Source organism: Manacus candei, unplaced genomic scaffold (genome assembly GCF_025592945.1).
Source record: "Manacus candei isolate 608988 ecotype Guabito, Panama unplaced genomic scaffold, ASM2559294v1 h1tg000028l, whole genome shotgun sequence".
In the NCBI taxonomy this organism is placed as follows: domain Eukaryota; kingdom Metazoa; phylum Chordata; class Aves; order Passeriformes; family Pipridae; genus Manacus; species Manacus candei.
In genome coordinates, this window is record NW_026138076.1 from 5,834,548 (window position 1) to 5,857,609 (window position 23,062).

General features: G+C 41.3%; 2 long non-coding RNA genes across 5 annotated transcripts; one reads left to right on the forward strand and one right to left on the reverse strand.

The window, feature by feature from the left end:
* Window positions 1-695: 695 nt before the first annotated feature.
* On the reverse strand, window positions 696-15,514 carry LOC127472227 (uncharacterized). Of its 4 annotated transcripts, none has more exons than XR_007904914.1 (4): window positions 14,773-15,514; window positions 13,773-14,046; window positions 4,997-5,102; window positions 696-4,353 (listed from the first exon to the last, which is right to left on the reverse strand). It is a non-coding gene; the product is annotated as an uncharacterized LOC127472227 (long non-coding RNA). The 4 variants fall into 4 exon arrangements; XR_007904916.1 differs by lacking the exon at window positions 14,773-15,514 and adding an exon at window positions 14,147-14,272; XR_007904915.1 differs by lacking the exons at window positions 13,773-14,046; window positions 14,773-15,514 and adding exons at window positions 9,059-9,115; window positions 13,243-13,341.
* LOC127472226 (uncharacterized) lies at window positions 14,372-17,679 on the forward strand. Its single transcript, XR_007904912.1, has 3 exons — window positions 14,372-14,487; window positions 16,221-16,363; window positions 16,944-17,679. It is a non-coding gene; the product is annotated as an uncharacterized LOC127472226 (long non-coding RNA).
* Window positions 17,680-23,062: the final 5,383 nt, after the last annotated feature.

Below are 23,062 nucleotides of genomic sequence, written 5' to 3' on the forward strand. Positions count from 1 at the left end.
ACTGTTTCAACACTGAAGTCTGTTTTTTCATGCTGTGCAAACACTGAAGAGATCTCCAGAGCCCATGCAGTTCAGCCTCTCCACTGGAGCAGAATCCATCCATGTGTGACAGATGTTGGTCTAATCAGTTCCTACAAACCTCCAGTGAAGGAGATTTAAAACACAGCCTGCCTGGTGCCTAGCCACTAGATATTCTTTTTTTCATATATAATTTAAATCTTCTTTTCTGCAAATTAGAATATTGTTTTATACACATCCCAGTGGGCATGTTAAACATGTAGTTACTCACTGATTTCTTTAAAACAACCTTTAAGCAGTACCAATGTTTTTCCACTTCGCAACATCCTATGCTGATTTATACTAGCTGAGCAGCTGGCCTTCAGTTTTAAAAGACCTGTTCTGCCAGCACCAGGCACTTCAAGGGACTGACGACAGCAAATCAAGATTTATGTGTTTATGCTTAAGTGTTTTGTGATTCTAATGTGCTTATTTTGATAGTGACAATGAGCCATTGTGAGCTTACAGCTCTGCTGGTGCCCTGTATAAACCAACCGGTTGAGGATGGATTGTGTCCTCCAACAACACATAGCAAGATGGGTTTTGCGCTCTCAGAAAAAGTACCGGGTCATTCTTGCATCATGTTCTCAGTTTTTCTCCCTCTAATACAGTTAAATTCACCTTAAAAACAAGGGAGGAAGAAAGAGAATTAGAAATTTGTTTTCACACAACAGGATTTTTAATTCCAGCCAACATGTCAGCTGAGAGGTTTTGCTTTCAGTAACGGTCTACTCTGTTTCTTACAGAGGCCTGATGCATTAATTTTATGTCAATGATCAATCTGTAGGAAATTCTTGCAAACATTCCTGATTTCGATGGAAAGGAACTTCTCTAGTCTATGAGACAATGAAAAAAAAACCAAAACACACTCATATCAGCTTGGAAATCAATGGAAATCAATTCTCCTAGGAATTTTGTTCACAGAAAATACAACCCAGAATCAAGTAATATTGTTGTCTTAATGGCTTAAGATTTATCTTGAACTCATTACCTGAAATAACTAAGGACTGGATGACCTAGATAAATGAGTGAAATTGTGTGACCCAAGTTAGCCTCCACCACACCTCCTGGCTGTTGGCATAATTTGGCTCATATGGGATGCAATAATAATGTCTCTGGACCTCATAGGGAAGGGAAAGATGAGAAAAGCTATGGGGAGAGTGGGAATGCAAATAAATATTTGAAAATAGGAGAAAATGGCATCAGAATGAGATCCTTTTAATATACTAAGAATTTCAAAAGACAAAACAAAATGTGCTGCTCTCTTCTGTCCTGGCATGGCTTGTCCTGAAAAGAATAAGCTCACTACCTTTCTAGGCACTGGTACATGGAACTGCTTTCGAGGTAATGACAACAAAGGGAGAAGCACAAGGAGTTATTTGCAAGACAGTAGTTTTATAAACTTTAACAGGGAGCTTGCCATTGGTTGCAGTGTGGGACACAATAGCATGAAGCTGGCTGACAAAGAAGCTGACAAGGGAAGAGTAGAAAGAAATGAGGTCTAAGAAGCTGGTCCCTGGGTTGGTGCTAACATAGGAGGGTTAAATGGAGGGAATTTTTCTTGGACTGCCTGGGTAGATCGTTTGCCCTAGGAATCAAAGTGTGAGCAGAACAATCAATATATAACATAGGTTTACTTCCTAAGTATTGTAAGGAAAAAGGCAGGATTGTTTTGCTTAGGGATGAACCAAAATAACATGTAGAAGAGAGATTTGAAAGTAGACAACTAGTACTTGACTTTCCTTTGCATCAGATGTGCCAGCAGGAGACTGGAAACTGTCTCCAAAATCAGGGTGAACTTGCATGAATATTCAGTGCTTCTTGTGGACACATCGTTCTTCAGACTGTAGTCAAGGTTATAGCCAGCACTCAGGGTGTTGGTGCAACACAGAAGTTCAAAGAGAGTTGAAGAGGTAGATCAACGACAAAGAAAGCTTTGAGGGAATTTATGGCCTGGGAGTAATGGAAGAACCAAATAATGAAGCAAAGGATAAGGCCAGTGCTGGAGGAGACTTAAACAAGAGGAAGATAAATATGCTTGATAAATATCAGGTTGATAACCAGGGATTTTGTTAAAAGTGTTGAGCTAGAGTTGAATGCCAGATCAGGAAGGAGGGGGAGCAGCAGGAAACTTAATTAATTAGAGGGAATCTCTGAATGAAAATACAAGTCACTGAGAGGAAGACAGGGAGGAGAGCCAGAAGGCAAGGCAGAGGGTTGCTAAGGCTGGGTGGTATCAGGTGTGATGTTCATCACAGCAACATACAGTAGGAAGAAAAGTCAGAGGGAAGATATGAAACAAAATGATAAAAGTGGGGAGAAGAGTACAGCTACAGGGGGGAACCATTGCTTTTCATTCAGCTTCCCTCCTGAGTAGAAGAATTTATCACTGAAATTTATCCTTTGTGTTTCATGTAATTGTGGCTCAATTTGTGATATTTCTTCACAAACAACAACTTCGGTAAATACTCCCTTAACACTACTCTGTGCTGTGTTTGCTGAGGTCCTTCACAACATGGAGTGGTAAAGCCAGCTAATTGCTGTACAAGCAGGGTGGAGTCACCAAGCAGTGTTGTTACTGAGTGGCAACTCACAGTGCTGAAAATTAGTCATGTTTTAGTAGTGTAACTGCTACTTTTCCTGATACTAAATGCTCTCTGACATGCCAAATTTACTGCTGACTATAAACAAAACTTTGTAGCCAATTTCTGAACTGGCACAAAAAAGAAGAATTTAAAAATGCAAGTTCATAAATTTTGTCATTTTAACTGTGTAAATTACATTCCTGATCCCATCAGGTGCTCCCTCTCATAGTGCCAGGCTCCCAGTTTCCATATCTCCTGCCACAGAGCCCCATGACTCTCCCAGGCTCCAGTTCGCTGCGGTCAGCCAGGATTATCTCATGGTCCTGACTCATTCTCAGTTCTTCTGCCTCCACGAGCGTAGTGATGTCCATCAGCAAACAGCCTTGCTAAGGCAGAGCCTGGTTACTCAGAACAAAGGCAAGGCAGAGAAAAAGGCTCCACAACAAAAGAGCTATCTATATCAGTTTATCTCTCTGCCTCCCACTAAGGCTGACTGAGAGCTGTTCCTCTGGACTCCAGAACCTCTCCCCACTTTGTCCTGTGCCCAGTGGCAGCTCCAGAGAGCTGACTGCTTCCCCTTGGGAACAAATTCTTGACTGTTTGCTGATCTCTGGATTTGTAAGTATCTAAACCAGTAAAGAAGAACCTAGAGCTTTTCACTGAGCAGCATATAGGATGCTCAAATGGAGCAGTGTCTCAGTGATTGCCAAGACATTGTTGTATGCAAAGTCGCTGTACAACTGACATGTTCTGGTCTTCTGATAGTCCCACCTAATTAGAGCAATGCTGGCTAGTTAGGAAGCAACCTCCTACCCCTCTAGAAGTCAAACAAATAAGCTTAATTTCCAAGGGTACATTTAAATTGCAGAGAACATAATGCAGAGATCCCCAAGCTAGCACTGAGTTGATTTGGCAAGTCACACAGCACAGCAAAGTACTGTGTGGATATGCCAAGCAGGACTGCAAGGCAGAATAATCATGTTCAGCTGGCACAGCACTCAGGGCTACACCATGTCTGGTTCAGTGTAGGTCTGCATGAAACCTCTGCACTGTTTCCCAGCGCTTCAAGCTGTGGGAGTAAATAATACTGCAGGAGCATAGATGTCTTTGTGCACACCCTAAATTGCTGATCAGATTCTTAGATTATTACATGGCAACTCCATTCCAACCTCTCTCTTTTAATCACTGAGAAAAAGTCATGCAGTTCTGATCTATTTTACCTTCATTTTGTTATACTTCTCATCTGAGACACTTGCAATCTCTTAACCTCTACTTTCATGCATTGATTTTTTAAGCCTAACCTTGAGAAAGGCATATAACACTAGCCCTCAGATATCCGCACTTATTCTGACCCCTTCCTTGCCTCCAATGTATCCCAAAGCCTTTTGAAGAAAAAGTTACCAAAAAAAGAAATATTTTACTCAGATAAAATTATACTCTGGTATTAGACACAAACGATTAACAGTTTTAGCATCAACCTAGATTAGTCACCCCGAAATTCAAGAAAGCATTCCTTCTAGCAGGTCGTAGCAGAGCAAGGAACAGGAAACATGAGAAAATTTGCCATCTTGCAAAGTTTTTGTAGCACTGACTCTGTTCTTGAAAAGCAGCCAGCAATCCATCCCATCCACTTGTAAATGTTCTGCAGCTATTTTCTTAATAACTCAAGAATGATGGATGAGTGTAAGGTTGGGCAGCTTTGTTTGATAGCCTAGGGGAGAGAGAGGGAGGGAGAGAAACAAGTATCAGCAAATAGATTGTGCAACAGACAAATAAAAAGAATTACACAACACACTACATTTTAAATAACCCTTCTGGAATGTTGTCATTTTCACAAATTGATGTTGCTTAGAATAATTCACCAGCTAATGCTACCAATAATTTCATTTAAAGAGAGACAAATGGGTCCAAATCATTGCCTCCAATAGTGCTTAAAAGAGTGTCAACAATGCAGACCACTGTTTACAATACATTGCATTTTCTAAAAAGAGACAGTCCCTTCATTTCAGCCTCCTATTGCCTTCAGAGCTTGAGCAGCAACTCAGGAGAATGGGCTCAAACATGAGGTGGAGGGGAGTCCTGAGACCTTTCCACAACTTGGAGTCCTTTTGGAGTCATTTTTGTTAATTGTTTAATTCTGTGATTTTTCAAACCGCTGAGAGACACAGAGCAAAAACTTCTGTGGCCCAAATTTTCACAAGAGGTAAGTGAGAAACACAGACACTACTGTCAGTAGACTTAAATTTAATAGAAATGGGGACTGCCCCTAAGCTTGGTAAATACTGATATTGTCAAGATTGTGAAAGTTCATTCAAATCTCTTATGAATTCTTCTAGTAAATATTAATGATTTACCTTCTGCTCGAAGACAAAGATGTGACAGAATTTCCTTCAACTCTTGTAACTTCTAATCTGTTCTTCTTTCCATTCCCACTCCTTGAACTCAAGCATCTTCCTCATGCTATGATCACCAGAGCAAAATATGCAAATAGTGAAAACAACTCTTGTATGAATTGTGGTTTTTTAATAGAAGCATGCATTTTGTAATTAGGAATGTGTGGAAGAATTATGGGAACCATAATGATTTCAGGTCTGTTACATCTATGCAAACCAGCAGAAGTTATGGACAAAGAATATGGTCATGTATAATACAGCACAGACCACTGGTTTCGTCAAGCAAACCTCCAGTGGGAAGGTCAGCACCTACAAGTCCTTTTGATGTTTGGGCTGGGCTCAGTGTTTGACATAATTAATACACTTTTTTCAAACCCAGAAAACACTGTATTCATGTCTTGATGAAGAAGCATCCCAATACATATGCAAAGGGTACTAGAGCACACACTTATTAAAATCACCATCAAAATGCCTATAGACCTCAGCTCTGACATCAGGAGTCTCTGTGTGTATGAGAACAGATGTCTGTGTGAACTGTGTGAACTGAAGTTCACTTGCAGTAAAAGGGAAGTTTCTGATAAATGGAGGAAAATGTTTTTTGAAGAGTTTGTATCCCCTGTGCAGCACAGTACAAATGCACTGTCGGCTAAAGTCAGTCTTTAATTTGGTAGCAGCTCTGAACTCCTGACTGACAATATTCACACAGAGCAGCTTCTGCAGGGAGCATTTGCCAAACTCTCTCCCTATTGAAAAACTCCACCTGACATCCTCCATGACTAAGATTTGGGAAGGTGATCTTCACCCCACATGTCATGATACCAAAGTCCAGATATTACAGCAGATTGTAAAAGAACACAGGTGGCTATGAATTAATCTGACCTGTCCCCTACTCTCTGCCCCGGTCAGTCATGGCATTTCAAGCATAGTTGAGGCTTTTTACCTTTGAGACCCTTCATGGTCACCACAAAAAAAACACAGAAAGTTGCAAAGTGAAGACTATGATCAGCCTCAGCTCTCTCAGACACAGTCCTCTGAGATACAGAAATCACTATGGTAAGGAAAAATTATTTTGGGCTGTAGTAAGAACATTTTAGAGCTCTGAGTCTGTGGAATGAACTTTCCCATAAGCCGAAGACCACCACAAACCACAGGACTTCATTCCAACTGCATTTGACCTTGTATTTCTAACAATAATAAAAAGAAATGTGCTGGCTGCTATCCCACCAAAAGAGACTGCTGTGGAAGGCCCACCCCCGCGGGGTGGCTGTTGGGCACATCACAGCATGTACACCCACCACTGCTGCAAAGCACATTGTGGAGGCTGAGTGGAAGATCAGGGTGTATATGTGAACAGAGGCTAATGAGTATAAGCAAATATCCTTTAACTCTACAAACATTTGAAAGAGAAAAGTGCTTCTAGAGACTTCCAGCTAGTGTGTTATTTTTGATGTTCACCATCTTCAGCTATCCATGAAAAAAATCAGTGTTGTCTGAGGAAGGACTGAAAAAGTTATCTTCGCATTTGTCCTGCTTGAAGCACAGCTTTTATAACACTGACAGATCAAAACAATTTATATTACAGTGCATTGGTCACACCAAAATGACAACTGGTTTTACTCTTGTTTTTCCCATCTATGTAGCTCAGGAGTAGAGGGCAAGACTCACATTTTTGGGGTATGGAAGCTGAAAGGATTAGTCAGTATGTTGTCAGACAATTTAAGTGCCCTAATACATATCCAACATGCCTTCTGCTAAATACCCAATTAAACGCTCTATGAATTTGAGTCTAAAAGGCAGGGGTTCCTCAGTCCAATACCATGTTTAATTCATCCCTCATTACCATAATATTGAATATTATAGCAAAAAGTAATCCAGTAATTACAGTTTTCCTTTTCAGATCTACTGGAATTCATTGATGCAGTTGACAGCAAAACAATCCTGAGATTTCTCAAAAGCAAACCAACTTGGCTTTGTGTCTTCATTTGTAAATGCTTTTACTCATATAAAAAGTTAATACTAATTTCTGAAAAACATCATGTGAATCATGTTTTGTAAGATCCTTAAAGAGCTTTGACTACCTCAGCATTAAACACAGAGAATCCTACTTGGGCAATAATAATGTCACCTCTTTCTTTCTAAGGAAGCCTGTTTGACTTGACAAAACATGTATTGTCAAATGCATGACAGGCACAGATGACTTGGGAGATAACACAGTACAAGCAGTCATAAGGTCTGAAGCTCAGGTAACTACCAGAAATTCCCATACAACTTTTATTTTTGTGCTATATTTCCTGTGAATTCGTTCTTTCAATATATAAATAGTTACAGAAGTAGTTTAATGACAAAATCATGAGAATAACCTCACACTTGCAACTCTCAAGGTTTTGCTTGTACATCGTATCACTCCACCCAGTTTCCTTTTACAACTGTAGCTACTCTAAGACAGTTGTTGTGTATATGAGCATATGGTGACTATTGCTGATCTCGTTGGAGACTTTTAACATTATCAAACACAAGTAATAATAATAATAATAATAATAATAAATATCTACCTGTCATATCTGACTTTTTCAGAGAAGAACTAAAATCAAAATTATAACTCTTGTGGGAGTCTGCCAAAACTAAGGGAAAAGCTAGAAATACACTCTTCTGTAATCAGGTCAACTTACCTCATAGCACTTGTAAAGGCATGAATCACATTATGTTCCCTTGGCATTTCTGTGATTGCCAACTTTTTATATGCAAACATTGTAAAGAGCTTTGAAAACAATTAGGATGAATTCATAGCTCCCAGTAAGATTGGACATACCCCACAGGGCTGGTCTGGCAAACCCCTCCATGTCAGTCCTGAGGAGTCACCTGGCTGCATCCTGAGGGTGCATTAGGGCAAGCCCTGCGGATCACCACCTCCCTCAGTTCATGGTTTACTGAAGGAAACCCACAAAACAGTCAGAAAGTGAGATGCAGCAGGTCACTGTGGAGTCCCACCACAAACAAACATGCAAGGACAGCTGCACACACCACCCGAGTGTATCACAGAGTCTGTCCTTCTCTCCTACCACATGGCCTTGCTTCTGCTTGAGGCTGCCCATGTGCTTTTATGGGCCTGTACTTCACCTATGCTGAGACAAACATGCATGAATTACTCAAAGGTATCTGTAAAATTTGTTTTAAAAACTGTAAAATAACGATCTGGTGACAGGCTGGTCATACCTCTCATGGTTTTATTACCTCAAACAAAGTTGGAGAATCAACAAATGTTTTAGTTTAGTTTTTCATTGAACCAACAACAAAGAAATCTATTATTTTTGATGCTTCATCTGTGAGCAGCCAGGTCTGCAGAAAGTACTTCTGCCATGTCCCTGGGCTACAAAAGGGCAGACACCAGCCAAGAGGGGCAACACTTGGGCATTGCCCCTGATAAGGTCAAGAGAGCTGCCCTCTGGCATTGGCACTTGGATCGGCCTGGATGCATTTCTCATTTGAAGGCCAATTCTGACACCACCGATTTAACAAGAGTTTGTGCTGGGGCATGTTCAGACTGCCAACGCATTAGGAATAATGCTAATGATATTATATGTTTTGTCTGCATTAAGGTCTGATGCTTAGAAAATAAACATCTTGGCTTTGCCTCAATGTTTATCTCAATAAATACCTCAGCTTTGTCTCAACAATTATCTCTCCACAGCAGACCATTATCCAGTAGCAACATATAATTCCATTAACAGTACTGTTTAAAATATATCCTCTTTGTGCTGCAGAGAAAGGAGCTCTATGTGGGAAATATCAGGGGCCTGGTGTATTTTTGGAATTAAAACAGAAATTAAGTCACTTGGGCTGTTTCTTATCCACTTAGGTTTTGTTTTTCTATTTCTTGTTTTACACAATACAAGCACTCTCTGGCTTGTGAGGAGATTGCAATTGGAGAAATCTGGAAGGCTCCCAGGGAAAGCATATTTTAGGGCAGTCCTGTGCCACGGGCTACTGCAGGTGACAATAACTGATAACGGTCCAACATATTACCTGAATCTGCTTCAAACTGATGACAGGACTTTAGAAACAGGTTGGGCTTCTTTGCATCTTCGAAGGAAAAGGTGTGGGAAGCTTCTGTGGATAATTGTTAAATATTATCATCATGTTGACATTTAAATCTTATTACATGCAAGTCAGTAAGGCACCTAGAAGTCAGCAGGGTATTTAAAGAAAAAATCATGTCAGTAATTTTGGAGCTGGTGTAGGAGCACTGTGGGAGTAGACACTGCCATGGCTACAGTGCTCCCTGCAAATGGCCCAGGCAGCAGCATCTGGGAGGTAACAGCTCTCTATTATGCATCATTCTTTTTGTCTGCATTCTGTACTGAGCCAAATACACAGTTAGTACTTAGCAAATATGCAGTAGGGCAAATTAAATGGAAGAGGATCTGTTCTCATATGCATTAGTACAAGTCCAGTACAAGTCCAGAAGTACAAGGTTGCAGAAGTAAATGAGATCAGACCCTGGCTCATTGTGTTAACGACCAGTTAAATTTGGCAAAGATCTGAAATAGTAGGACCTCTCTGAGGGAAAAGGTTGCAGTGATGGAAAGAGGCTGAAGAGGAATGGATGGTGGAAAAACTGAAGAAGTAGAGCCTCAGTGCGGATGAAAACAATACATGAGGGCAGCAGTCAAAATCACTATGGCTAGATCCAGTAAAGGAAACTGGTGTCTAGAGGGGGGAAAAAAGGAGGAGGGATGCTCAGACTATTTGAGGCACTTGCAACCTGATGTTTTCCAAACACATGTGGTACCTCACTATCAAACCTCAGCATTCCTGGGCTTCTGTGCAGCCTACACTCACCACCATGTCACACATACTGAGCTATCGGTACCTACTTCATGCCCACAGCTGAGTGGCATCCACAGACTAGGAAACACAACACCAAAGTCTCACAAAGGGCTCAGTCTAGTCGATGCACTCTGAATACACCTCGGCATTGAATTTCATGCAGAACATCAAAGATAGGGTCCTGTGAATTGTGGGGGAGTCCAACATTCTAAAATAACCAGCAATTTGCTTTTATCAGCTTTGGGACCTAATACTGGTGGCACAAGCCACAGGAGCAGACAGCATACCCTAAAGCAAAGAGCTATCTCCACCCTCATCTGTCACAGGGCACCAAACTAGGCTCCTGCACTGCTGCATCATGGGTCTGGGGAGATGGGGGTGGAGGTTGCTCTGTAGTCTACGTTACAGCAGGATGAGGAGGTTTCTTGTGGTTATTTAGAAAGGTTCCCTACAGGAGCAGTTCTAGTGATACTCCCCATCTCTTCCAGGAACAAGGAGATAGATGACAAGGTCACCTGGGCTGACATTAGCTTACAGGCCACTGGTATAGCTAGGCACACCCAGCAAATTTGGGACTTGCTCATTAATTAGGAGAGATGAGATAGAGGTCCTCCTCCATAGCTCTGTGTTATCTCTACTAGGTAGACAAAATTAAAGTAAGTCTAAGAAATGTGATTCAGCCTTGTGGTTCAGGAGCACAGGTGGGACAGAAGGCTCTTTGTTTCTATTCCTCTTTTGTATTTTATCTGATGTGAAGTACTTGGATAGCTCAGTGAGCAGGGACGGACCCAAAGTCACATGAAATGATGGAGCAGTCAATAATGAAGAAATCATGTCCTGGAGTAGGAGCAATGTGACATGCTTGGCAAACTGCACCTAAGCAACAAATTTTTGATACGAGCTTCAGTACAGCCAAAAGTAAAGTCATTCATTAGAGGACAAATCTTTCAGGTCATCCTCACAGGTTAGTGGAGTCCTCAGAAGCAGTGAGTCTGCTGGGAGGCCAGGGCAGATAACTCAACAGGAGAAAATGTTTGCTTCAACTAGAGGGCTAGAGGAATCCTTGTGTGTATGAATCTGGGAACTCTAGATGCTATGGACAAAGTCTGTAACTGGTCTCCGTTTAAAAGTGTCCTGGTCTCACATGTACACGTCAAGAGTAGACAATTCAGAAGAGAGTTCACTGAATGACTGAGGACTAGAAAATGTCTTACGGCAAGAGTTTCCAAAAGCTGGAGCTCTTCAGTAGAGAAAAGGGAAAGGCTCATAGAGGTATAATTTATGAGTATCTGTATTTCACAGAATCATAGAATCAGCCAGGTTGGAAAACACCTCCGGGATCATCAAGTCCAACCCTTGATCCAACACCACTGCGGTTGCTAGACCATGGCACTAAGCACCACATCCAGTCTCTTCTTAAAAACCTCCAGGGACGGAGAATCCACCACTTCCCTAAGCAGCCCATTCCAATGTCTGATTACTCTCTCTGTAAAGAAACTCTTTCTAATATCTAACCTAAACCTCCCCTGGCACAACTCTTGTTGTGTTGATAGTTGCCTGGGAAAAGAGACCAACCCCCACCTGGCTACAGCCTCCTTTCAGGGAGTTGTAGAGAGTGATGAGGTCTCCCCTGAGCCTCCTCTTCTCCAGGCTGAACAGCCCCAGCTCCCTCAGCCTCTCCTCGTAGGACTTGTGCTCCAGTCCCTTCATCAGCCTTGTTGCTCTTCTCTGGACCTGCTCCAGCACCTCAATATCCTTCCTGAACTGAGGGGCCCAGAACTGGACACAGCTCTCCAGGTGTGGCCTCACCAGTGCTGAATACAGGGGAAGAATTGCTTCCTTGGACCTGTTGGCCACACTGTTCCTGATCCAGGCCAGGATGCCATTGGCCTTCTTGGCCATCTGGGCACACTGCTGGCTCATGTTCAGCTTCTTGTCAATCCAAACTCCCAGGTCCCTCTCTGCCTGGCTGCTGTCCCCAGCCTGTTGCACTGCAGGGGGTTGTTGTGGCCAAAGTACAGGACCCAGCACATTTGAAGCAAAGCTTTGGAAGTGGGCTCTCACACACATCTGCCTTAGAAATAAGGCATGTGGTTTCAGCAGAGAGGAGAAATTACCTGCTTGAACAATATACATGGAGAGGAGGGTAGATTTTTCCATCACTGGGCATACTTAAAATTGGCTAGTTTACTCAAAGAAAATCAATAGTTCAAACAGGAATAACTGCAGGGAAGACTTTTGATCCATGTTATGCGGAAGGACATGCAAGGTGATTTGTTCTGGACATCAGCCAATGAAAAGTGGGTCATCCTGCACTCTGTTCCCCCTTTACTCTCCATCCCTCAGCACCAGACCTGTGAGCAGTGGCAGCAAAGTGAAGCATCTCCAGCATTGCCTTCCTCCACTCTGGGATGGAGAATCAGGGGCAGCAGCAGTGGGAGAGATAGGCAGGCAAAAAGACTTCGGTGCAAGAACTGAGCTTAGAAATTCAGAAATTAATATCATGTTTTTCTTGGGTTGCATAACTAATTGTTGAGCAAGAGAAGAGTGCAGAAGTGGGCTGGTAGGATCTAGAATAAATTAATGAGAAATTAAGACTCTGAGGGTTAGCTGGAAATTTCCTACTCTCAGGAGACCAGAGAGAGTTCTTACAGAAGAGAGTATCACTCTCTGTCCATGTAAAAGAACTGGCAACACACACTGTCTGCCTTTCTCTCTTGTGCATGCAAGAAAAAAAATAAGAAACATAGCCTTTTTTTAAATACCTCATTATATTAAGGCCATTCCCATGATTCAGAGAGTGCAGAGTTTTCTTCACTTCTGGGGTTTAGAGTCCTGTGTAAGATCCAAACCCTACGTGGCAGGCAGTGGTCCCCTCTGACTAGCCTTCTGAGTGTGTTGTCTCATGCCTTGGTGAATGCATCCACCGAGGATGCTGCAGTGACCTCTCTTGGCAAGCTATGCGTGTGTGTCAAATTGCAAGCATGTCTTTCTTATCAAGCTACTCTTTTTCTGATGTATGCCAGGAGAAGCAAAAGCAAAATGAGCTCAAAAGCAGTGCTAATTGCCCAAAATTTGGTCAGAATATTATCTATTCCTTACAAACAGAAAAAAATCCTCTGCCCATTTTTATAGTGTTAACACAGCGCTAGCATAACAGTCCAGCCAACAAAATTTGTCAAAGAGCCAGTCCAGATTAAACATAAAATATTTTATCCCTGAGTACTCAAACATCCTGTTTCTTTAAAGAATAGCACACAAATTAGAGTCATCTCAGTGCATTAGCCTCCCTTGACGGCATTACAAATCCCAGTACAAAATTAAGATACAAGCCTACGAGGCTTAAAAAGTTGTGAAAGCTCATGCCTGCATTTGCTCACTTCTCTGACATCTCTGTTGTTCATCCTGGGCAGAAGATGTATTTCAGCCATTTGAATTTGCGCTCCAGGTTTATCAAAGTATTCCTCTCACTGACCCCACCCTGACCCAGAGGAAGTCCTGTCTTTCAGACACTCTGCAAATCACCAGTGGTGTTGCAACATGCTGCTCCACCTTTATGTGGCTGGACAGGCAGATAAGGAACATAGCCCATCTGCATAAAGAAAAGCTTTCCAATGGGAAGGACAAAGATGCATTGGAAGAGGTTGCCTGCAGCACTGGTGGAGTCTCCATCGAGTCTTTAAGAACTAGTTAGACTGGCATCTGTCAAGAGTGATACAGGCACAGTTCCTTTTGCCTTCCAACACTGTTTTTCTCAATCTATGGTGAAATTCTGCACCTGACAAACTGTCATGAATATCTGCCTGTTCCCTGCAACCTGGGAAACTGAGGAGGCACACTTTGGCAACTGGCGTGGAGGCAGGAGATTACATGTCACGTTATTTGCCTTAGAAGAACATTTGACCCTTACCTACTGTTGTCCAGCTTCAAGAGTCATTGGTATTGACTGACATATGAATCTTCAAATCCCAAAATGAGCAACAGTTTCCAGAGTTTTACAACTCGTATTATTTTTAGCTGATTACACAGTCCTCATGATTGATCTTCTTGGAGTGGCTCTTCTGCAGGCCTCGAGGAGGGGAGAGGAAGGGTTTCATGCAGACACACATTTCCATGGGTGATAAGCTTGCATCTGTTTTGAACCGTAAAAGGGTAGCTCGTTGTGAAATCCTCTTGGAGCATACCTTTTAAATGCCAAACAAGCCCAGCATCAGCAGCATATAAAGAAATATTTGAAAGGCTCTGGAGGGAAGCCAAGAGGACGTGGCTAATGTTTCACCTAACCTCACCCCCTCGCTGGCTGGCTGGCTCTGCCCGGCAGCCCTGCCTGTGTGACGTGAGCCTCCCGGCTCCGGCAGGCAGCTGCTCCTTGACTGCCTGCACTGTCTGCCCGGCTGGCAGCAGGACAAGGGAAACAAAGAGGCTAAAAACATAAAGTAGCGAGAGATTAGGAGCGGCGTGGCCGCGAGGGCAGCACGCCCTCCCTCAGGGCAGGGACGGGGTTGGAGTCCGCGCCTCTCCTGGCGGGCACCCACCCACAGAGCCACTGGGCTGGGCCTCACCTTTCCCTCCAGGAGGGTCCAGCACTGAGGAGACACAAAATGAGGTTCTTTCACAACAGGCTGGTATTAATGGGGGAGCAGTGTGGGAAAAACTTGTCAGGCTGTGCCTTTCCTTTGGAAAAATCCACTTCGACTCTCCAGCCTCCAGTCCTTTGTCCTTCACACGCAGTTATTTGCTTCCTCTTTCATGCCCCTAAATACCTTTCCTTTTACACAGAACAGCTTATTTTTCAATAATCTGTATTACAAGTTATTATCCAGAGCCCTGCCCCAGTAGTCCTGCTCTGAAACTCCTGCTTTCTTTGAGTTTTTCCTGTTATGTCCTTACTTTATAAAATTAGTACCCACCTGGATATAAAAATCTGCAGAATGCCTGCTATAGTTTTGTTGCTATCACTTGCTGGCAGGTTAAGTTGAAAATGGACCTGACAAGCAGGATATGCCAAGAGAAATGTTCTATATGCAGGAATTTGGACTTAGTGGACATGAAGAGTGTTAATTATTGATTGATCTTATTTGCCTCTGTTCAAGTGAGGTTTTTAGAACTGACCTTTTACCTGCCTTAAAATATAAACAATGGTTAATAGGGTAGTAGAGCCACAAAGTTTTTCAGGGGATTTAGAAAAAGCTCTCTTCATGATAGCATCAACCCAAATGACAAAAGTATTCCAGATCTTAAATGAAAAGAAGCAAGCCATAATTTTTTACTAGGTCCTGAGCAAAAACTTGGAGTTTAAGCCATAAGCATAGCAGCAAATCATTTGCTGAAAGGCAACAAAACAGAAGCACAGATCAGAGACTGGTAGGGGACTCAAAGAAAATGTTATTATTCTTGCAAAGAATGTATGAACTGACAGGAGGGAAAATATCTAAAAATGGGTGCACAGTTTGGCCAAAACCAGATATGGATTTGAAATCACCTTAGTTTTTGAAATTTTGGGGGGGTTGGGGGTTTTCTGTGCATTGGTTTTTTTGGTTGGTTGGTTGGTTGGTTGGTTGGTTGTTTTTTTTTTCATTTACTAGATTTGTTCTGTATCCGGCTGTTTTTCATTTTGAGGCATAAGAGATGAAACATGACAAGTAAGGAAGTTCTTGAGGTTTTTCAGGAACACCCAGAAGCAGAGTAATGGAAAACCAACAATAGGCAGGAAAGACTGCAAAACATGTGAGAGCTTTCCTACAGAAACTCTGCTGAGTTCTGCAGATTGATGGTATATCGTGACATACAGACTCCTTCCTGGGGTTGTGCAGCTGCATATAGACCTCATGTAGGCACAGGGAGATGTTGTGATAAACTCCTAGAGAGTACCAAAGCTGGATTGCCTTTGGAGGCACACTGATCCATCCCTTTCCAATCCCCTTCACTGTGTTCCTTCTGAGGTCATCAGTCTTTTTGCACCATCAGCCATAGGACTCACCTTGTGTTCAGCCAGAAGGGCTGGAGTCATGTTTCTATGTTCTCTTCCCTGCTTGAGCACCCATATCATGTCAGAAACTTCCTGGCCTGAATGTAGGTCAGAGGTTGCATTAGTATTGTGCAAGTTTGAGCCAGTCTCCCAAACACTTTAGAACTACCATTTTTTTTAATTCCTCTTCTCAATAAAAAATTGTAGTGCCAGAGAAAGTTCATTGCTCTAGGTGGTGTTTTACTTAAGCTGTTTCTCTCTGTGTAGTCACAGGTACTTCTGTAGCAAAAATATGCATATGCAAGTCTATCTATCAGCCTGTTTAGTGATGATATGTTAAGTTTGTTCTACAGGCTTTTGAACACAGTCTAAACTGTTCTCATCCAACAGCTCTGCACAGTCAAAAAGAAAACAGAATGAGCTCTGACCCTTGGACTGCCTCTGCCAATCAGACTCACTCAATATACCAGTCATCAGCATCAGAGAAGGAGAAAAAATACTCAGGAACTCACACCTATCCCATCTGCCAGCAGGTACAGCACATGCAGGACATCAGGAAAAGGCAGCACGTAGTGACTGGCTTTATACCCTGAGAATAAAGTTCCACATCTTACCCATGTGATTTGTGGAAGTGTTTTGAGTAATGAATGAAAATTACTTTCACCCAGCCCCCACCCACACACCCAAGTGCAGCTGAACCCTCTATTTCATTGAGCATGCATACTCTTGCCTTTGATGCACATACATCTGTCACTGCTCAGGTATGGCAGTGCTTTGTGACCTGTAGTGCATAAGCAGAGATGCAGGAAAAGCTCCTGCCTCCACTTCACAAGAGCACTGATTTGGCCGAGGTCCTAAATCTCAGAGAGAACTCAAACTATAAAGCAATGGCTGAAAGTTAAACTATCTTTTTTTTCAATCATTAATATTCATTAATGATAGCTGACCAGATCTTCAGCTGAGTAATGTCACCTTACCTTTAAAGCTTTAAGGAGATGTTAGCTGTTTTCTCTATCTCTGGGTTTAACCCTGGCCCTCAAATGTCAGATGGATCAGGTTCTGGAGTTGTGCAGAGTCTTTAATGACCCTCCATTCTTGCTTGTTTCCTTACAGGCAGCAGAGGACACAGGAGGGACATGCATGGAATGAGTGCTGGCTGGGGTGGATGCAGAGGCCAGAGGGATGACCCAGAGGGCTCAGCAGCTCTCTTGGGAACACCTAGGGAACTCCCTTGTCCCACCACCTACACAGCACTACTAAGTACAGGACATACTTCTGGATCACACTGAAACTCCCCGGAACTCCCTTTCCACTGCAAGAAAGCCTCTTTCTTGTACCACTCATACAAATAAAACAATAGCACAGGATAAATCCTACTTTCTTTTTTTACTCAAATAAATCCAACACAACACTGTTGGTTTCAGGAGGGGAGCTTACATTTCTGCTTCTTCCCACTTCCAGAAGAAAATTCTCTACTTAAGTAGGGAGCAGGGAATACCAGATGTGGCTGGAGCAATGCAATTAATGAGTAGCTGATGTGCAACACCATGAGAGGAAAATTTGTGGAGGGGTTGAAAAGTTAACAATCATTTGGGGAGGGGGGAAATAAAATACTATATTTCACTCCATTAATAGTTTGAACAATAAATGTAACTAAATGCAATCTCAATTACTTCCTTTATAAAGGTCCAAAATATTAATACCAAAAAGAAAGAGTTATTTTAACAATTTTTTAAATAATTCTTAAGTCTATTCACTGAATTCAGTACAATTTTCTCAATATTTTCAGTCAAGTCAAGACTGCATTTTGGTCTTACTACATAAATCTAAAAAAACCCACATTAATCTGGAAAAAAAAATCCAATTTTGTTTTGGACTTAAATAGCAGAAATGTCTTGCTTCTGTGAATAGCTTCACATTTTATACTCCTTTATTTTTCTTACATCTAAGAGATTTAAATTTATTCCCTTTTTGTAGACCTTTCATGTCCTAATTTACTTTCCAGTTTACAAATTGAACGTCCAATCAGCTATTAATTATTTCAGATTATTTCTGAAAGTTGTGACAATGAAATTACTGGCAATTTTTTAATCAATGGAACTGAATATGTTTTGCATTTTAATCAGTCATTGGGTTCTTAGACTACTTGTTCAACTCAAGTACTCAGCAAGCATTTTTAAGGGAAACAATTTTTTCTTAAAGATTCAACACTCTGTTCCGTCTGCTATGGATGGAAAAACTCAAGGACATAAATTCTGAGACCACCAAAAAGTCATAGAGAAAAAGAACAGGAAGACTAGACTTATGAACCTTCTTGCTATTTTTGTATTGTGAGCTTTATTTGTACAGCTCAGGATCTGGCCATCTGAGGAGTTTACTGTGCTTCCTTAGAAAAAAATTGGACTACAGAGCAGTACATTTCCCACTTTCTAAGCAAAGTTTAAGGATATATTTCTTCCTATTCTGTGGATTTAATGGTCTGCCAGAAATATAAGGATAGAACTTCAAAAAAAAGTTTATGTATTTAGTTCATTTTTTAGGTTTTGGTACACATAGGGATTTGTTTCAACTCTCTTTTGTTTCAAGTTAATGTATTAAAAATTTTCTACACAGACTACAAATGAACAGCTGGTTAAAAACCGTATTTAGTTACCTTCACTAGAGTTGTCATCTTTCCTATCATCTGGTACAGTGCAACACTGGACATTTTACTCTATTGAAGAATTTCCTGCCTTTATCAAGTCAAACTCCAGACACATTTTGCAGCAGAGAAGAATTAAAGAGGGAGGACCATGTGCAAAGGAACCACAGCTTATCAGTGTAAACCCTAAAATAAATTAAAACAGTTTTTTTTCTGAGGCTATCAGAGGAGCTTCCACGCCATTTGTCATGCTGTGTTCCTAATCATCATTGCATGATTATGCCTCTGCACTTGACGTTCTGGACAGGTATGTCCTCATGCACTCTCTGCTCCCCAAGCTTACAAGCCTTTCACAGGAAGCTTAGACAGGAGGAAGGAGCGCAGGACACCAGGATGACAATGCTTATGACAGTCTGGGGTTTACATGACTCTGCTTTTCAAAAGGGGGGATATTTCTTCGTATTATATCCACTTGTTTACACTACAATTATGACAGAGAAGGAGAAAACCCAGACAGAGAGGGAAACACAAGACAGAGGTGACTGCAAAGTAATCACAAGTAGTCGAAAAACCACAGGTGACAGCTGCATCCCATTCTTCTCCAGGAAAAGGAGGAAGTATGAAGAGTGACCCTGCTCTTTTGGAGATTTTGACCTTTCTGTAACCTTACAGGTGCTAGAGGAAATCCAGATAAGTAGAAACCCCTCCAGCCTGAGTCCTAGTCACATTAAATTAAAGCTGTCTGGTTGTTTGACCACTAGAGATTTTATTTAGGAGAGCAAGATATACACTGAAGATGGAAATGAATAGGACAAGAGCTACAAGTTGCACCAACTGTGAATTATTATTTTGCAATGAATCCACAGGAAACTCTTAGAAGGCCTTGAACCCAAAATACACATCCCTGCTCTTTAGTTGGGAGGTCCCTCTTCACTGGTGCAGAAATGAAACACTGGGTGTCTGGGCAGTCACCCCCAAAAAAGAGCTGCTTCGCCTTGCAATGTGCAGACAGGAATTGAGCACGGTGTGTGCCTGCAGTTCTCCCATCTGCAGACTGCTTCAAATTGCACTTCAAAATGCATTCAGATCCACAGTTTCTTCTTCTAAGGATAAGTACCCAAGTGCCATAAACTCTATGCACTTTTATATGTCTCTGTGGCCTGATCTGGATAATTTACTGTATGAAAAGTCAGCTGTACTATAACCCAATGGCATTAATGGTATGGTGAGCCACTGTGACTTTTCTATTGATTTAGTCTTGTTCTGTATCTGCAGCTACAAAACTAATCTGCTACGCCTTGTATGTGTCCGGATGGCTGCAGTGCTGGCTGATATCTTGAGCGCGGACCTGGAGGCCAGGATTAACAGGCACATCAGAAGCATCCTGGACAAGTGATACAGATGTGGGAAGTGTAGCTAATAGTTATATGATGGGAATAAAATGCTAAATCATGTTTAATTCTGTTTCTACACATAGCATTGTGTGGTGACAATGGCTCTCTTATTCTAAGGTTCAGAATGTATATGTATCTATCACCTGCAGAAATGAGCTACAGAGGAGGGAGTGGGGAGGGAGCACAGGTTGGGCAGGAGCATTGCCAGAGTTGCAGTTCTGTCCCTGCCATCTGGGAAGCCTTCACCTGGTCTCAATGCAAGAGTGCATCCCTGTCCTTCCACCGACATTGGTACCCTTATAGGAGCTGGGTGCAAAGGTGTGCCTCCCCAAACTTCAGTGAGACCAAGCACCAGCTTGAGCAGTAAATTTCTCAAAATCGTGGGCATCTCACTGCCAAAGCTGTTCCCAGGAACACAATGGTTCACACAACTTTTAATATAAGCATCCCTCTGTAAAACTGAATTGAGGAAAGAACATAATTTTCTCTCATTTGTGACTTCTAAAAGATCATGTAAGTTTGAAAAGTCTGTTTTAAGTTCTGGTAAATTAAGAATACAATCAACCACCAAAAGTCAGTTGGGAGGCTTTGTTATGACTAAATGTTTTTGGCTACTGAAAATATTTCAGCTTCAGCTTGACATTTTGAATATTTTAGGTACCATTAAAGGAAATTCTGAAGTAAAATAATAATGAACCAAAGGTATTGAAAAAAATCAAAGTGACAATTTAGTTTTTAACAAACTGCTTTATTAAACACTTCTATATTACACAAAATATGTGCAAAATTTCCATGGTTTTGTGAACTGACTCAGAGTTACTACAGAAGCTCTCTCTCCATCATTCAGCCGGTAAGAGTTGAAACTGCACAGAATGAAACTGTATGACAATGATGAACACCTTCATCAATTAAATTGAACAGGAATCACCCCACTTGAAGAAGGCAAGCATCATTTGAGTTAAGGGGCATGCTAGTAAAAAGTAGAAGAAATCATTCCCCACACAGTTCCATCTTTCTGTCTTTTCCAGCAATGTTTCCCCAGATCAATATTATTAGTACATTATAATGAAGTTATTTTTTAAACAGTCTTATATCATATTACTTTTTTCAGAAATTGTTTAATATGGCCTTCAGTTTCTGTGGGATGGATTTTTTTTTTTAAGTGAGCATTTTGTGATGAAAGAAATAAATCTGATCTTAATTTTCTGTTGTCCCACTGGGCTTGATTCCTACTGTACTCTGCATAACTTTATTTTAGAGATTATACCACTGGGAAGTTTGCATTTAGAAATGGTAGGTTTTGAGCATACAGACATGAAAAGTGAATCCAGAAAAGTGTGGTTATTATATGGATACATTGAGAAGATGATATGAAAATGTTTTAGAAAATCTGATATACCAAGACCAACTACTGCTTTCTCCCAGTTGCCTCATATTAGTACATCTGAAAAGTAGACACTAAGAATGCAGAAAACTTACTTAAATCAGTGAGCAGAGGTATGTGTGGCTGTCACAGACCTGGGTACAGGTGTACATGGGTCAGAATGCCACTTGATAAGAGTCAAGGAGAAAAGATTTGGCAATGTTCTAGCCCATTACAATAGCATAGTGCCTCTGGAAGGTGTCAGATATGCTTGTCAAATATCCCTCATTGCTTTTGTCCTTGCTGTTGCTGACATGTAAGTGTGTGTCAGCTGAATAGTAAAAGCATACCTTCAAATTTCATACTAGAAACATATTATTTATTCCTCATTTTTCATTATTCTGATTTTGGGCTTGGAGGTTTTTTGTGAACGCAATTCTTGTCTGAAAATTTTCTCAATAGAAAGCACAGCAACTTGTAAAGGATCAAACATCCTAGCCCTTAGATAAACAAACATGCTTCTGATAAAGAAGCAGCATTGTGAAGCCTGCTTCTTAATTGTCTCTCTCTGCTCACATCAAGAATAACAAATAGGAAGACTAGGTCAGAAAAGAATGTTAATCTACTCAAAAATACTAGTTTCTCATAAGTACCATTTCAACAGGCTCTACCTGTGACAACACAAATATAGGCAAAAGGGAAAGATAAGGGTTTCTTCAAACATTATTTGGCTTTTAGGAGGGTGGAAAAGGAGATAAAAAACATTTTACCAACGTCAGGGAGGGAGAGGCACTAAGCAGCCAATTCCTGGTATCCAGCACTTGCAGAGAGGAATAGACAAGAGACCCTTCCCATCAGCCTGGCAGAGTGGGGGAGTTTTCTACTGTTTTACCTGAAAGGAGAGAATATGCTTGGCATAATGGTTTGGCAGATGGAGCTGGCCTCGTTTATTCAGACACTGAGGTGACAATCACAGGATGAAGAAAAATAGCATGACTGGAAGTAAATGAGAGTGGTCATAAAGGAAGAGCCAGATTATTGGGAGGTAGGAGTGTGAGAGCAAAGGAAACCTGGAAGGTATGGGAGAGGGTGAGGGAGAAGAGCACCTGGGAAATGTATCTTGGAAGCTGGAGAAAAACACAGTGAATAGGTGAAATAATGGGAGTATGGAAAGAGTAATGCTAGTCTCTTAATCATATTCCATTTAAAGCCTGGTTAAATAAGCATTTACTTATACCAAATAGTGGTAGATGGCTGCAGCCAACATTCCAATAACCTCTAAAGCATTTTCTATCTATAGAAGTGCACAATGAAGTCTATTTAATATGGCCTTCATTTCAAATTGAGCAGACAAATTTAATAGACTGCAGCCTTTTGTCTAAGGACAAAGGCAGGGAACTGTGTAAACCTGAATAATATGAAATACTCAGGAGTCTGCTTCTGGTGGGTACTTAAGGCTCTGTTTTACAATCATGGACTTTGGAGGAAATGCTGTACATAAAAATAAAAAAAGAGCAGGAGGTGCTTTTCCCATATAGTCTATTACTTCCTGCAATTCATGAGAACTCTTTCCTTGTGGATAAAGGTCATCTTTCATTTATGTACTGTATCTGTTTGGTTTGCTGAAAAGAATATCCTTAAAACATATTAAAAATATGAAAGGAAATGTAAAATTAGGGGTAAAAGAGTGTGTGGCAGGACTTCTATAAATAATGACTATTAAAACTATGGCCATTGAAACTGCTCCATTCAGAAATATCCTCATGGCACTACAGATCACAGACTGAAAAAAATTGCATTTACTTACTATTGTTACTATTGTTACACAGAAACT